Source organism: Bufo gargarizans, chromosome 1 (assembly GCF_014858855.1).
Source record: "Bufo gargarizans isolate SCDJY-AF-19 chromosome 1, ASM1485885v1, whole genome shotgun sequence".
NCBI lineage: Eukaryota > Metazoa > Chordata > Amphibia > Anura > Bufonidae > Bufo > Bufo gargarizans.
Genome location: NC_058080.1, coordinates 453,005,103 through 453,020,642, shown reverse-complemented (window position 1 = coordinate 453,020,642; position 15,540 = coordinate 453,005,103). Strand labels below are relative to the sequence as shown.

The following is a 15,540-nucleotide window of genomic DNA, read 5'->3' as shown; positions in this document are numbered from 1 at the left end:
TCCTGTGGTGTGCTGGTTGGGGATGCATGCTGGCAGCGACCTGGTATAAACAGTGTCTGAGGTGGACGCAGCGTTGAGTGTGGTCTCTCCTGGCCGTTTGGTTGGCGCCCTGGTTCCTATGTGTTGCTCCAGGGGCTGGCGGCAGTCTTGGAGAGACTTCCTTGCTCTGACGTTGAATCTTCTTTCTTGTCCATGTCGCAGTGGTTTTGTCACTTGTGGTGTGCTGGTTGGGAATGCTTGCTGGCAGCAACCTTGTGTGAGCTGGGTCTGAGGTGGACACAGTGTCCAGTGCGGTCTCTCTGAGCTGTATGGTGGCTGGCTGCCTGGTTTCTAGGTGGTTCCGGGGGCTGGTAGCAGTCTTTTAGAGACTTCCTTGCACTGACACTGATCCTGTTACTTTTCCCCCCTGTTTGGGGCTTTGAGGGGTGGGAGTGTCACAGCCTTTGGTTTGCGCTGTAACACTGTTGCCACACTTGTGGTTGCCCGCGCCAAAGTGTTGCTGTGAGAGCATGCGGTGGCAGTGTCTTGGCCTTCTGGGTGATTGCCGTGACATGGTTGCCACGCATGCTGTTGCCAGTGGTAACATGTGGTTTAGTATGCTTGTGTGTGCACTTCCCCTTTAAGTTGTAGCCTCCCTCTATCTGGTGCTGTAAGGGTTAACTCCCTGACTGGGTGTGGTCGCTTGGCTTATCTTCTGTGGTTTCCTGGCTGGAGTCAGTTGTACTTCAGCTGTTGTCGGTGCTGGAGCTCTGCTCCAGTCCAGGGTGTTTCAGCTGTCCAGTGAGGGCTACCCTTGTGGTAATCAATGTCATCCTGGTGTTTCCTTTCCTTCCTGTCCCTATTTATATGGAGTGGGTTATGTTCAGGGTGTTTGTATGTCTAGTTTGGTGTCATGTTTGCTAGACATTCCCCTGTCATGTTATTGCAGCTATGGTGTCCTGGGTTCCTGTGTGGTTTCTGCTGTGTCCTTTAATGTTGGTGTGGACAGCAGCACTAGAGCACGGGTTCCAGTTAGTGTGTCTGTGGCAGGTGTGTGCTTGTTTTCGCTTATCTGCCATCTCCTTATGCTGTATGTGATCCCCTCTCCTTGCAGCCTGGCCTCAGATAGAGACTCCTGTTCCTCCATTACTGGGATAAACAGGTCGTTGTCTCTTCCCTGCTCCTTGGTGAGGGATTACCAGGGTGACTTGGGGTCTCTAGGAATCCAGAGTATGAGTCGTCCTACCATCGGGGTCCGCTCATATTAGGCATGCTGTAGGAGTGACCTGCTCCCTTATTACTCCTTTTGGCCAGGCTGATCCCCTTTTAAACTTTGACACCGCACGGTGGGGGGGTTTCCCCCACTCTGACAGTGCTGCCGCTCTGTCCCCATTGACTATAATGGGGACGGGGCAGAGCTCCAGCGCAGCACGGTGAGAGGCCGCTGGACTAAAAGTAATGTATGTCTGACTTTTTAGTCCGGCAGCCTCTCGCCATGCACTGCTGTGCCGGAGCTCCGCCCCCATTAGTCAATGGGGACGGAGCGGCAGTCCTGTCGAAATAGCGGCAGGACGGATCCGACAGGGTGAACAGCCTGTCGGGTCTGTCCTGCTGCCAGTGTGAAAGTACCCAAATAGTGTCACAAAAAAATGCACGTGACATTCTATAAACGGCATGTGTTTTTATCATTGATAAATAAATGTTAAGCCCAACTCATGTGTGTAGGAGCCCTAAATGGGTTTTGTTTTTGCTCTATACCAGGTACAGTTCCTTGCTGGTGTCCTATTTTGTCCGTTTTCTGCTGCCTAACAGCACCCATATAATTGAAGGCGTCAGTAAAAAATTGGCTGCTAAAAACGGACTGTTTGGGCATTTTTTTTTATTTATTTTTTTCTCACTGTTGTGTGAATGGAGCCTTATTGTTTTTAATCACTTGGTGACATGTGCTGTACATTATCGGAGCAGTGTGGAGCTGAGCCTGCGCCATAAGAGGCCGGTGCCGGCTGTGTTAGGGTGCTGCCACACAGTCAGGTTTTTAATGTTTTTTTTAAAGCCAAAACCAGGAATGGACTCAAATAAACAGGTAAAATAGTATCTATCCTGTATACTCTCTCCCCTTTTATAATCTACTCCTGATTTTGGCTTCAAAAACTGCATAAAAAACATGAACACGTGGGAGCAACATTAGGGGCCATTCAAACAGTGTTTGTTTTTTTTCCTGCATAACTTATGCATGGATGCTGCGCTAAAGTCTTTTCAATGGGAAGTAGCGCTGAAGATCACAGAGCGGATACATCCCTTTTCAGCGCAGTTGTGGATTTAAACTGCCACTCTGCAATCTTCAGTGCTACCTCCCATGTTTATGCACCAAAATTCCTCTGGGAAAATGAACATGGGACCAGCACAGATGCCCTCAGCTGCCAAGCGCACGTACAACAGGTCAGCCAGTGTCATAGATACAAATGCCCTTCAGCCCCTGTGGTCAATAGCGACCATGGCATCTGAGCAGTTAGTCAGTGGGAGAGGGCTCCATCTGACAGAAATCGTGGGGGGGGGGGGGTCAGCTGGTTACTATGGCACTCTGACGGCTTACGTCTCTGAGCTGCCTACTAGGACTGCAGAATCCCCATCGACTTCAATTGTCCAAATTACTGAAACATGAGCTTATTTATCCCACACGGTAACACCATTTAGAAAGGACTCAAAATGCCTGAATTTACATTTTTGCTTACCTAACACATCTGACAAAAATGGAATAAAAAGTGCTAAAGAAGGCTACTTTCACACTTGCGTTAAAGTTTTCCGGTATTGAGTTCCGTCACAGGGGCTCAATACGGGAAGAAAATGCTTCAGTTTTATCCCAATGCATTCTGAATGGAAAGCAATCTGTTCAGTATGCATCAGGATGTCTTCATTTCAGTCACTGTATGGTTTTTGGACGGAGACAATACCACAGCATGCTGCGGTATTTTTTTTCCGGCCAAAATTCCAGAACACTTGCTGGAATGCCGGCATTAATTTCCATTGAAATGTATTAATGCTGCATCCGGTACCAAGTGACTGATCCAGTGTTTCAATGCATTTGTCAAGCAACAGAACTGCCTGCCGGAATCCAACAACGCAAGTGTTAAAGTACCTGAAGTCACATGTACCCCCCCCCCCAAAAAAAAAAAACTACAGCTTTTCCTCCAATAAACAAATCCACGACAAATAAAAAAAAGGTTTTATTATGGGTATCAGAATATGATGACACAAAGCAAATTTTTTTGGAATTTTTTTATTTTCTCAAAATTAGTAAAGCTCCATAAATCTGGTATTGGTACCATACCAATCTACAGAATAAGGGCTCATGCACACGACCGTTGTTGTTTTGCGGTCCGTTTTTCACTGATCTATTGTTCCGTATCCGAGTTGTTGTTTTTTTCTTCTCTGATTTAAGTCCTCTTCCGTTCTTGCACAAAACATATCCATATGGTTTCCGTATTTGATCCGTTTTTTGTGGATCGTATACAGAAACTAATTACCAAACACATGAGCAATATGGGCTGGGCATAGCATTTCTACAGTATGGATCTGCAAAATATGGATGACATACGGATGTGTTCTGTATTTTTTGCGGTCCCATTGGCTTGATTTGCGGGCAATAATAGGACAAGCACTACTTTTTTTGAAGAATGGCAATGTAGGGAAACGCAATGCACATGGAGTAACGTCTGTATTTTCTACAGGCCCATTGAAGTGAATGGTTCCGCATACAGTCCGCCAAAATAACGGAACGGAAGCGGAAAGAAAAAACGTTTGTGTGCAAGAGCCCTATGGCCTCTTTCACACGAGCATGACGGATTGGCTCCAGATGCATTCAGAGAAACTCGCACCGTTTTGCAAACAAGTTCAGTCAGTTTGGTCTGAGATTGCATTCAGTTTTTTCCGAGCGGGTGCATTGCGTTTTGATGTCTTTTTCACGCGCGTGATAAAAAACTGAAGGTTTACAAACATCTCTTAGCAACCATCAGTGAAAAAACGCATTGCATTCTGACTTGGTTCCGGATGCAATGCGTTTTTCACTGAAGCCCCATTCACTTCTATAGAGCCAGGGCGCAGAATAAGGCCTCATGCACACGACCGTATTTTGTGTCCTGATCCGTTTTTTTTGCGGATAGGATGTGAACCCATTCATTTCAATAGGTGCGCAAAAAACGCGGACAGCACACAGTGTGCTGTCCGCATCAGTATGTCTGTTCTATTGCTCTGCAAAAAAATAGTGCATGTCCTATTTTTTTCTAGTTTGCGGACAAGGATAGGCATTATTACAATGGATCCGCAAAAAAAAATGGATGCCATATGGAACGTCATCTTTTTTTTTTTTTGCGGATCGCAAAAACACATACGGTCGTGTGCATGTAGTATATAGAACATGCTGCGATTTTCACGCAACACCATTGAAATGAATGGGTCCGGATTCAGTGTGGGTGCTATGCGTTCACATCATGCATTGCACCTGCGCGGAAAACTTTCTTGTGTGAAAAGGGCCTAAGGTGAGAGTTCTGAGCGGTGATTTTCACGTATCACTTGTGCGTTGCGTGAAAATCGCAGCAGGCTCTATATTGTGCGTTATCAGGCCCCTTAGAAGTGAATCAGGCTGCATGAAAATCGCAAGCAAGTGTGGATGCGGTGCGATTTTCACGCATGGTTGCTAAGATGACAGTTTTATTCACTGTAATATTTTCCCTTATAACATGGTTATAAGGGAAAATAATAGCATTCTTTAATACAAAATGCTTAGTACAAGGTCAATTAAGGGTTAAAAAATAAAATAAAAATTAATTCACCTCCTCCTCTTGATTGCGTAGTTGCCGATCTCTTCTTACTACTTTTAATCATGAGCTGCCGGCTAAAGGACCTGTGGTGACGTCACATCACATGGTCCATCACCGTGGTGATGGACTATGTGATAGGATCATGTGATGAGCTCAGTGACGTCACCACAGGTCCTGAAGAAAGAACAGGAGACCGGCAGCTACGCGATCAACTGGAGGAGGTGAGTTAATTTATTTTTTAACCCTCAATTGACCTTGTACTTAGCATTCTGTATTAAAGAATGCTATTATTTTCCCTTATGTTATAAGGGAAAATAATTACATCTACACAACACCGAACCCAAACTGGGTACCACAGTCGCAAACGCATTGCACCCGCACGATAAAAACTGAACAACGGTACGCAGTCAAAACTGACTGCAATTGGGTACCTATTTGCGCGGGTTTGCCGCAATGCACCCGGGACGCATCCTGAGCCAAAACGCGACGCCCGTGTGAATTCAGCCTACAAAAAACGAGCCCTCTTACTGCTATGTGAACAGAAAAGTAAAGTTCAGGCTAACAGAAGACGAGAGAAAAATACTGAAATAGTTTACAGCTCCAGGGGGTTAAACATTAATATGACCCCCTTTGGGCCTCAAGCACACAACCATATTTTTAGTCTGTGTCCGATCTTCACAGAAGTTTGGGTTAGGTGTTGTGTAGATTTTATTATTTTCCCTTATAACATATGGTGATGAGGGAAAATAATAGCATTCCTAATACAGAATGCTTAGTAAAATAGGGCTGGAGGGGTTAAAAAAAAAATAATTATTATTATTTAACTCACTTTACTCCACTTGTTCGCGCAGCCCGCCTTTTCTTCTTCTAGGTGATGGATCATTTGATGAGCTCAGTGACGTCACCACACGTCACCACAGGGCTGTGCAAACAAGTGGATTAAGGTATTAATGCTATTATTTCCTCTTATAACCATCTCATAAGGGAAAATAATAATGATCGATCGTCACCTAGCAACCGTGCATGAAAATCGCACTGCATCCGCACTTGCTTGCAATTTTCTTGCAAACACATTCGTTTCTATGGGGCCTGCGTTACGTGAAAAACGCACAAAGAGGAGCATGCTGCGATTTTCACGCAACGCACAAGTGATGCGTGAAAATCGCTGCTCATGTGCACAGCCCCATAGAAATGAATGGGTCCAGATTCAGTGTGGGTGCAATGCGTTCACCTCACGCATTGCACCCGCGTGGAAATCTTGCCTGTGTGAAAGATGCCTAACAGGGACTGAGAAAAGTGCAGCATGCTGATATCCGTATTTTGTGGCAATGGCCATGTGCATGAGTTTTGTGCCGGGTTTTCATGCAAGAGCCAGAGTTGCCAGCTGTCCAGAAATTTCTGGATAGTCCGTAAAAATAGACGGCTTTTTTCCTGTGTCCGTGAAAAAAAAATAGATGTGCCCGTGATTTTTTTGAGGCTGGTGGTACATGACTAGATTATTTTGGTGGTAATTCTTATAATTTTACAGCTGACAGTAAATGCTGGTAATAAGTTCTTATCATTATACTGAGCTATAGACATGTATTACTTATAATCTTTATCATTCACTAGCAGAAGGGCACGGCTATATTTCATTTTAGGCTACTCTCACACTGCCGTTTCTGGGTCCGCCTGTGAGATCCGTTTCAAGGCTCTCACAAGTGGCCCAAAACGGATCAGTTTAGCCCCAATGCATTCTGAATGGATAAGGACCTGTTCAGAATGCATCAGTATGGTTCCGATCCGCCTCCATTTCGCTCTGGAGGCGGACACCAAAAGGCTGCTTGCAGCATTTTGGTGTCCGCCTGGCGGTGCAGAGCCAGACGGATCCGTCCTGACTTACAATGTAAGTCAATGGGGATGGATCAGTTTACATTGACACAATATTGTTGCAATTGTAAACGGATCCGTCCCTGATTGACTTTCAATGTAAGTCAGGACGGATCCGTTTGACTTACACTTAGGCTGGTTTCACACGGGCGTTGCGGAAAAATGTGCGGGTGCGTTGCGGAAACACCCGCGATTTTTCCGCGCGAGTGCAAAACATTGTAATGCGTTTTGCACTCGCGTGAGAAAAATCGCGCATGTTTGGTACCCAAACCCGAACTTCTTCACAGAAGTTCGGGCTTGGGATTGATGTTCTGAAGATTGTATTATTTTCCCTTATAACATGGTTATAAGGGAAAATAATAGCATTCTGAATACAGAATGCTTAGTATAATAGTGCTGGAAGGGTTAAAAATAATAAAAAAGTTAACTCACCTTATCCCCATGATCGTGTAGATCCCGGTCTGTTCTTTAGCTGTGGGCTGAATGACCTTTGGTGATGTCAGATCACATGCTCCAATCACATGGTCCATCACCATGGTGATGGAGCATGTGATCTGACATCACCACAGGTCCTTTAGCCACAGCTAAAGAACAGACCGACCGGGAACTAGGCGATCGTGGGGATAAGGTGAGTTAACTTTTTTTATTTTTTTTAACCCTCCCAGCACTATTATACTAAGCATTCTGTAGTCAGAATGCTATTATTTTCCCTTATAACCATGTTATAAGGGAAAATAATACAGTGAATAGACTGTCACCTAGAACCCATGTGTGGAAATCGCACCGCATCCGCACTTGCTTGCGGATGCTTGCGATTTTCACGCAACCCCATTCATTTCTATGGGGCCTGCGTTACGTGAAAAACGCTGAATATAGAACATGCTGCGATTTTCACGCAACGCATAAGTGATGCGTGAAAATCACCGCTCATGTGCACAGCCCCATAGAAGTGAATGGGTCAGGATTCAGTGCGGGTGCAATGCGTTCACCTCACGCATTGCACCCGTGTGAAAGGGGCCTTACAGTTCTGGAATGTATTGGATAACACTGGCATAATACTGCCAGTGTTATCCAATACATTCCAGAACTGTAAGGGTTACATAGCATCATAAATCAATATAATGCTATGTGAATCCCGTCAGTGCTGGGAGGTCAGGCCGGGAGCTGTGATGCGGACTCGCTGCGGGAGGAACGCTCGTCTGCAAAGGGCCTGCGAGCTTCTATTGGCTGATAAGGGACATGTGACCGTGTGTATGGCAGTTGGGATATGAGGAGAAAGACTTGCAGGCTTGTATTGGCTGATGCAGGTCATATTTTGGGAATATCTTAGGAACTGTACGTCCTACCGATCTGTGCCCCCCACAAGATTTCTTTCCAAGTAGCAAGGGATGTGTATACCAAGTTTCGTTGCAAGCGAGGTTTGCGTTTTTGAGTGATCATGGAATGTACATACACATATATACGTCCTTATATATATATATAAAAAATTATAGTTTTCCAATTTTTCCGTAAAAAAATGTTAGCTGTCTGTGATTTTGGAACAAATTTTTGTTGGCAACCCTGGTAACCAGCTGTGGTTTGTGTGGCACACTACCAACCCTATGCCACTACATAACACAGCCTACATGCACAGAAAGGTGTTTTTTTTGTTGTGGCTGTTATTTTTATGTCCCATATGCAGAACCATTCTATTCAATGGGGCTGGAAAAGAAAAATAAAAAAAACTAAAAACAAAAAACTGAACCTAACCAATTATTGTCCGCTTTACGGACAAGGATAGGACTGTTCTGTTAGGGGCCGCTCTTCTGTCCTGCAAAATACGGAATGCACATGGCCGTAAAATAACGGTCGTGTGCATGAGCCCCAATACCACGAATGAACCAGCCATAACATTAAAACCACTCTGAGGGCAGGAATAATGCGTGTTCTGCTGGCAGCCGTGAGGGAACTTGGGAGGCAGCCATGAAGTTGTGAGGCGAGGGCTCGTCTATGGCAGCGGGCAGGCTCACAAAGTGTAACTCCGGAGCGGTCGGAAGCCGCGCGCGGCGCTGTACCTGGTGCGCACACTGCCTGCATTTGTCAAGCGGAGCCGAATCAGGAAGTCAGAGGGAAAACACTCAGACATGTTTGATCACGATGACATGACGGAGGGGAGGAGGAACAGGAACAGGCCCTGAAGCTTTTACCTCCACACAACATATACACCCACACAGCGCTCCGCTTCCACCCGGCTCTGACGACCAGGTAAGCAGCCCGCCTCCTTCCTTCGCCTTGTACTCGTGTTCCTAACGGTGGCCGAGCCTGAATCTAGTCCCCGTCAGGGAAGCGATCGATCGGGCGGACAAACTTTCCAGAGAGATCGCGGGGGGAGGGAACAAACATGGCTCCCCTGGTTCCCTTCCCAAATGCAGCCCGGTGGAGGCCGATAGCACCGGCTCCCGCCGCCCGGTGCTGCGCAGTGTCCTCGCCTCACGTAATGGCTGCTCCAAGTGCCTTCTCAGACTTTCTGGAGCTTTCTAGAAAAGTAGAGATGACGGCGGCCGGGGAGACATTGCGGGCGTCGCTCATGGCGTGTGCTCGTACCGGGCCCCGCCGTCCTGAAGTGTGAGGGGGAGAAGCACAACTTCCCAGTCACATGGCCGCAGCAGGCTCCATCACACACGGCAAAGTCAAGCTGCCTTCCATGTTGGTGCCCTGGTGTGAGCTAAAGAGCTTGCACTTTATTCTTCATATGTCCATCGTGTAGACGGGGTGGTCTTCTTCAGCAAATGGCATCTATCATGTGGAGAAAGTTAAAGGACATCTGTCAGCAGACTTGTACCCATGACACTGGCCGACCTGTTACATGTACACCTGGCAGCTGAAGGCATCTGTGCTGGTCACATGTGCACGGATTGCTGAGGAAAATGATGTTTTAATATATGCAAATGAGGTTCTAGGAGCAACAGGGGCGTTACCATTACACCTAGAGGCTCTGCAATGCCAAGGATCGGGCATTGTAACGGTGATCACACCTGGTCCTGTCAATCAAAGCGGAGAGGGCGCTGCAGTAACAGAGGGAGCAGAGTCTATGGCTAGGTCTGCGCGACAGGTGGGGCACAACTACACTGCAACATTTGTCGCGCGACATCTTTTATAATGATAGTCTATGGTGTCGCAAAAAAATCCATCTCAAATGGATTATTTTGCAACGGTCACAGTCGCAGCATGTCGCGTGTTGCAGTGCGACACCATAGACTAACATTATAAAAATTGTTGTGCGACAAATGTCGTTGTGTAGACCTAGCCTATAGGTGTAAAGGCAACCCCCCCCCCACGTTGCTCCTAGAGGCTCATTTGCGTATATTAAAACCTAATTTTTGACAGATGCCCTTCAAAGGGGATATGTCTGGGTTCAGAGCTGTTTACATTTTTACATACAGTGCTAGGTTGGAGGCTTCTGCCTAGCAGTGATCCCGGGGATGTCCCTGGCACTAATGGGTGGGCTTTAGCACTGCCCTAGGCAGTGACCTGGGATATTCCTGGATCTAATGAAAAAGCTCTTGCCCTCTGAATAGGTCATCAGTATCTGGTGGGGGTCAGATGCCCGCTGATCAGCTGATTGAGAAGGCACCGGTGCTTGTAGTAGTGCCGCAGCCGTCTCTCAACTTTTCCTAGGTCAGTGATGTCAAGTACGTCGGTCACATGACCTAGGAGCAGCTCGGCACCATAGAAGTGAATGGCGCTGTGCTTGCTGAGCATGGAGAAGGCTGTAGCTTTTCTGGTGACGTAAAGCTGCTTGAACCCGTAAAACAGTAAACGGTCTATAGCGCTGTGACTGGCAGTCCATGACTGCCCACCACACTCTTGTGCCAGGCTATCCCCTTGAACATCATTCCAATATGATGGGTAACAGTGGGTCTATCGGAGGGAGAACAACACATCATGGGAAAGATGAGAATGTATATAGAGAAAAGTTTGATTTATGATTCTAGGCCTCATTCACACAATTGTATTTCTGGTTTATGCCTGATCCGCGTTTTTTGTGGATTGCACACGGACCTCTTCATTTCTAAATGAGGACAGCACATGGATGTCGTGCAGCCATCCCACAAATCATAGAATATGGTGTTTTTTGACAACTAGTCCCGCGAAAAATGAAGGATGCACACAACCTAATTTGGGGAATGCAAAATGAATACCGTCATTAGTGTTGAGTGATGCATGACAGACCCTTCTCCGTACAACATTAAAAGCGATGGGCCCCAGCCAGGTGAAATTCGTCATCACCGAAGTCTTGCAAGACTTTGGTGAATAACTTTGCATTCCATTTTTCTTGTTCTTTTTTTTTCTTGCTTGTTCTTTTTTATTCTTTCACATTTGCTGCAGAGTGGTCTGGCAAGCAGTTCCGTCAAATTGTATGCCAACTGACGGCATTAGTAAGACTGATCAGTCGAAAAAATGCATTGAAATGCCGGAGCCGTCTTTCTGGTGTCATCTGGCAAAACGGAGCCGGCATTTATTTTTTTCACCTTTTTTTCTTTTCAGTCCGCGCATGCGCAGACCGGAAGGATGGGTCCGGCATTCAGGCAAGTCTTCAGTTTTTTTTCACCGGGGATAAATCCGGAGCATGCTACGGTTTTATCTTTTGCCTGATCAGTCAAAACGACTGAACTGAAGACGTCCTGATGCATCCTGAATGGATTAGCTTACTTTCACACTTGCGTCGTTTGATTCCGGCAGGCAGTTCCGTTGCCTGAACTGCCTGCCTGATCAGGCAAACTGTATGCAAACGCATGTCATTTTTTCTGACTGATCAGGCATTTTTCAGACTGATCAGGATCCTGATCAGGCATTTTTCAGACTGATCATTCAGAAAAATGCATTGCAATACCGGATCAGTTTTTTTCTAATTTTTAAAGGTCTGCACATGCGCAGACCGGAAGGACGGATCCAGCACTAATGCATTCCTATGGAAAAAAATGCCGGATCCGACATTCAGGCAAGTCTTCAGTTTTTTTCGCCGGAGATAAAACCGTAGCATGCTGCAGTTTTATCTTTTGCCTGATCAGTCAAAATGACTGAACTGAAGACATCCTGATGCAAACTGAACGGATTGCTCACCATTCAGAATGCATGGGGATACAACTGATCAGTTCTTTTCTGGTATTGAGCCCCTGTGACGGAACTCTATGCCAGGAAAAAAAAAAAGCAAGTGTGAAAGTACCCTTAGGTAGCCTTATGCAAGGGGTCCTCCAGTAATCTGCCCTGGTGTTAGCTACACAGACACTCCCGGGCAGCCCTGGGGAATCTAATGAACCCCTGCTTAAGGTGGGATAGCTGGACCGGAGCCTCTAGTGTATAAAAAAAGAGGCTAGGTCCATTGCTGTCACGATCTGAATAGGGACCTGGCCGCAGTACATTCCACTGTGTGTATCCATAAAACGTGTCTGTCATCTCTGCGGCGGAAGTCCGGGATACAGCCGAATATATATACTGTACCCCTGACTTTTGGTCCTATCAGCCTATCTCTGAACAATAAGAGAGGGACTAGCTGTATTTTATATAATTATCTCTAATAAAGTTTTATTTTATTTTAACCGCTCTATTAGGCAGTGCACTCAGTCATACGACCTCAATTCTTAGGCTACTTTCACACCAGCGTTTTTGCTGGATCCATCATGGATGGGTGAATGAATTAAAGCACAAGAATAGGACATGTATCTTTTTTGCAGGACTGTGACACGGATGACAACAGCACATAGGCCTTACTTTTAGAAATTCTATTTCCATGCAGTGTATATATTGTCATGTTGAATAGGACCAAGGAGGAATTCTAGAAGTGCTGTACATCAGGGGTTTCAGGGTTGTCCTCTTAGATGACAATGCCATATATTAAGACAACAAATCACCAGTCCATTTCTGCTGTGGCCTGGTCTGGGCTTTTTACTGATGGTATTTAGGCTTTTCAGCTCAACGTAGCAGATCAGCTTTTCAAGAGATTTGTCACAAACAGGTGCTTATTGGTAGAAAACAGTAAGGCCTTCTTCACAGGGCGCTGAAAACTGGCCGTGTGATGGCATTTTATTTTGTTTTTAAAACTGCCATCGCACAGCCCTTTTCAGAACAATGACAGTCTCTGGGTTTATTCAAATGTCTGTTCTTTCAATGGTCCATGAATACTGGTCGTCAAAGAAAATAGGACATGTCTTATTTTGCCTGTTTTTACGGTGCAACTGCATCCATGTAAATCAAGGGAGCCATTTTTTAAAGGGATTCTATCACCAGGTTTCACTCCTGTCAGCTAAACATATGCTGATGTTCAGGGCCTCATCAGGATTCCTAATGTGGGCTTCTAAATGTGATCCGTAGCCTTATTTTGCTTTAAGAAGCCAAATCGAGAAGTCTGCACGGGCGCATCAGGCAGAGCCCTGTGCTCACGTGCGAGATCTTACAGCAGGAGGAGGAGGGAGAGCGAGAGGCGGCACAGCGGATTAGGAGGCGGCGCAGAAGTCTGGAAAGGCGTCGCTGGGCACGAACGGCGGTGGGTGCGGCCGGCACCTTGCATCCCTTGACATCCCCTTGGGCACCTTATTTCTTTGATTGACAAGTTAGTAAAACCAGTTTTTTAGCAAAATAAGGCTACAGATCACATTTAGAAGCCCACATTAGGAATCCTGATGAGGCCCTGAACATCAGCATATGTTTAGCTGACGGGGGTGAAACCTGGTGACAGAATGCCCTTTAAGGCCACTTGTCAGAAAGGCGTCTGAGAAAAGGTCGGTATCACTGTTGTGTGAATGAGGCCTAACAGTCTTTTTACATGGATTGATTAAGCCTCTATCACACGACCATGTCCGTGCTCAAATCCGTGAGCAGGTGGTCAGTGATGCATCCGTGAAGCTGTCCATGAAGGATCTGTGTGTTTGTTTTTGCTGTCTGTGTTGCATCCGTGTTTCACTGACACTGAACAGCTGAAAAATATTTTTTTAAAGCATAGATTCACTTTGCGCTATCCGCATTTCCGGAGCGCGCCCCCGATCTTCCTGTCTGCGCCTCTAGAAACAAATAGAACATGTCCTATTCTTGTCCGCAACTGCAGACAAGAATAGGCAGTTCTATGGGGGTACCGGCCATGTGTATTGCGGATCCGCAATACACTACGGACGTGTGAATGGACCCTAAAATGAATGGGGACGTGTGTTGTCCGTGGAGAACGCGTACAGCACGTCTGTGGAACGCTGACATGTGAATGAGGCTTTATCAGGCCAGTTGTTGGGGGATAAGCATTTTAGGGTCAGACCACATGGCGCTTGTGACATTGCTGTGTGGGGTCCCGCATTAAACTAATGAGAGCAGTCTATATTGTTAATGGCCACATGGCACCTACAGTACTGTATCACCATTAACAATACAGACCGACTAAATAGTGCTCTCTCATTCGTTTAATTAGACCACACTGCGACCCATACAGCCGGGCAGTACTCAAACGCAGTGCGGCTATGCCATGGGCGTCAGTCGCACTGTGTGGCCTTACCTTTCGGCGACATCGGGCACACGAGCCATGTCACAGCCAGGATTGCTGGGTTGCAGTGATACAATAGAAATGCAAAGGATCGCCACAGCAGTTGCATTGGATTTCTGGCGACTGCTGCGGCAATCCCATTTATCCCATGGGATCACCGCTACCCAGCGATCCTGGTATTGCTGTGTAGCCCTAGCCTTTCATTCCGTGTCTGTTTCGTTTTATATTTGCAGACTGTATACGGAACCATTCATTTCAGTGGGTCTGCAAAAAAACGGAAGGTACTCCTTGTGCATTCCATTTCCGTATTTACATTCTGCAAAAAAAAATAGAACATGTCCTATTATTGTCCGCATTACAGATAAGGATAGGACTGTTCTATTAGGGACCAGCTGTTCCATTCCGCAAAATATGGAATGCACACAGATGCATTCCGTATTTTATGCGGACCAGTTTTTGCGGACCGCAACATACATACATACGGTTGTGTGCAAGAGGCCTTATAGAAATGCTTATTCCAGATAATTGGCCTTTGTAGAAGGTGCTGAAGATGACTCGTTTACTCATTAAACAGGTGATCGTCTCTTTCAGCCGGCAGCTAAAATTCTCTCTGTGGGGCTGCAAAAGATGTCGAGAGCACACCTGTATACTGTCCACATCTGTAAGTCCGTTCCGCGGCCCAGAAAAAAAAAGTACAACATGTCCTATTGTTGCCCATTTTGTGGACAAGGATAGGACGTTTCTGCAGGAGTAAAAAAATAAATTAAAAAAAGACACTCTGCCGGTATCCGTGTTTTGCGGATCCGCAATTAGCAAACCTGGCTGTGTGCATGAGCCCTAAGGGTGGGTTCCCATCACGTTTTTACCACTGCTGAGTCTGGTAAAAAAAAATATTAATTTAACCCCTTCAGTATCGAGCAAATCTGACATTTGTCACTTGTGGTAATAACTTTGGAACGCTTTTACTTATCCAAGCCATTCTGAGATTGTTTTCTCGTGACGCATTGTACTTCATGACAGTGGTAAATTTGAGTCAACATATTTCACCTTTATTTATAAAATAATCAAAAATTTACCCAAAATTTTAGAAAATTGTGAATTTTTCATAATTTGAATTCTTCTACTTTAAAAAAAGATAGTAATTCCTTGTAAAATAATTATCAGTCAACATTCCCCATATGTCTTCTATATGTTGGCATAATTTTGTAAATGTCATTTTCATTTTTTAGGACGTTAGAAAGCTTAGAAGTTTTTAAGAGCCTTTTTTTATCATTTTCACCAAAATTTCCCAAACCATTTTTTTTTTTAGCACCAATACAGTTATAAAGTGATTTTGAGAGGCTTACATAATGGAAACCACCCATAAATGAC

At 45.6% G+C, this 15,540-nt stretch overlaps 1 protein-coding gene across 3 annotated transcripts in view; it reads left to right on the top strand.

The window, feature by feature from the left end:
- Nucleotides 1–15,540, top strand: part of SMARCA2 (SWI/SNF related, matrix associated, actin dependent regulator of chromatin, subfamily a, member 2) — a 299,308-nt gene that overhangs the window by 35,708 nt on the left and 248,060 nt on the right. For 2 of the 3 annotated variants that reach the window (XM_044272612.1, XM_044272595.1), the window contains exon 1: nucleotides 8,613–8,909. The exons of the other annotated variant lie outside the window; for it this stretch is intronic. The gene's annotated coding sequence lies outside the window, so the exon portion shown is untranslated. Of the gene's footprint in view, nucleotides 1–8,612; nucleotides 8,910–15,540 lie in introns of those variants that run through there. 3 annotated transcript variants of the gene reach the window in all.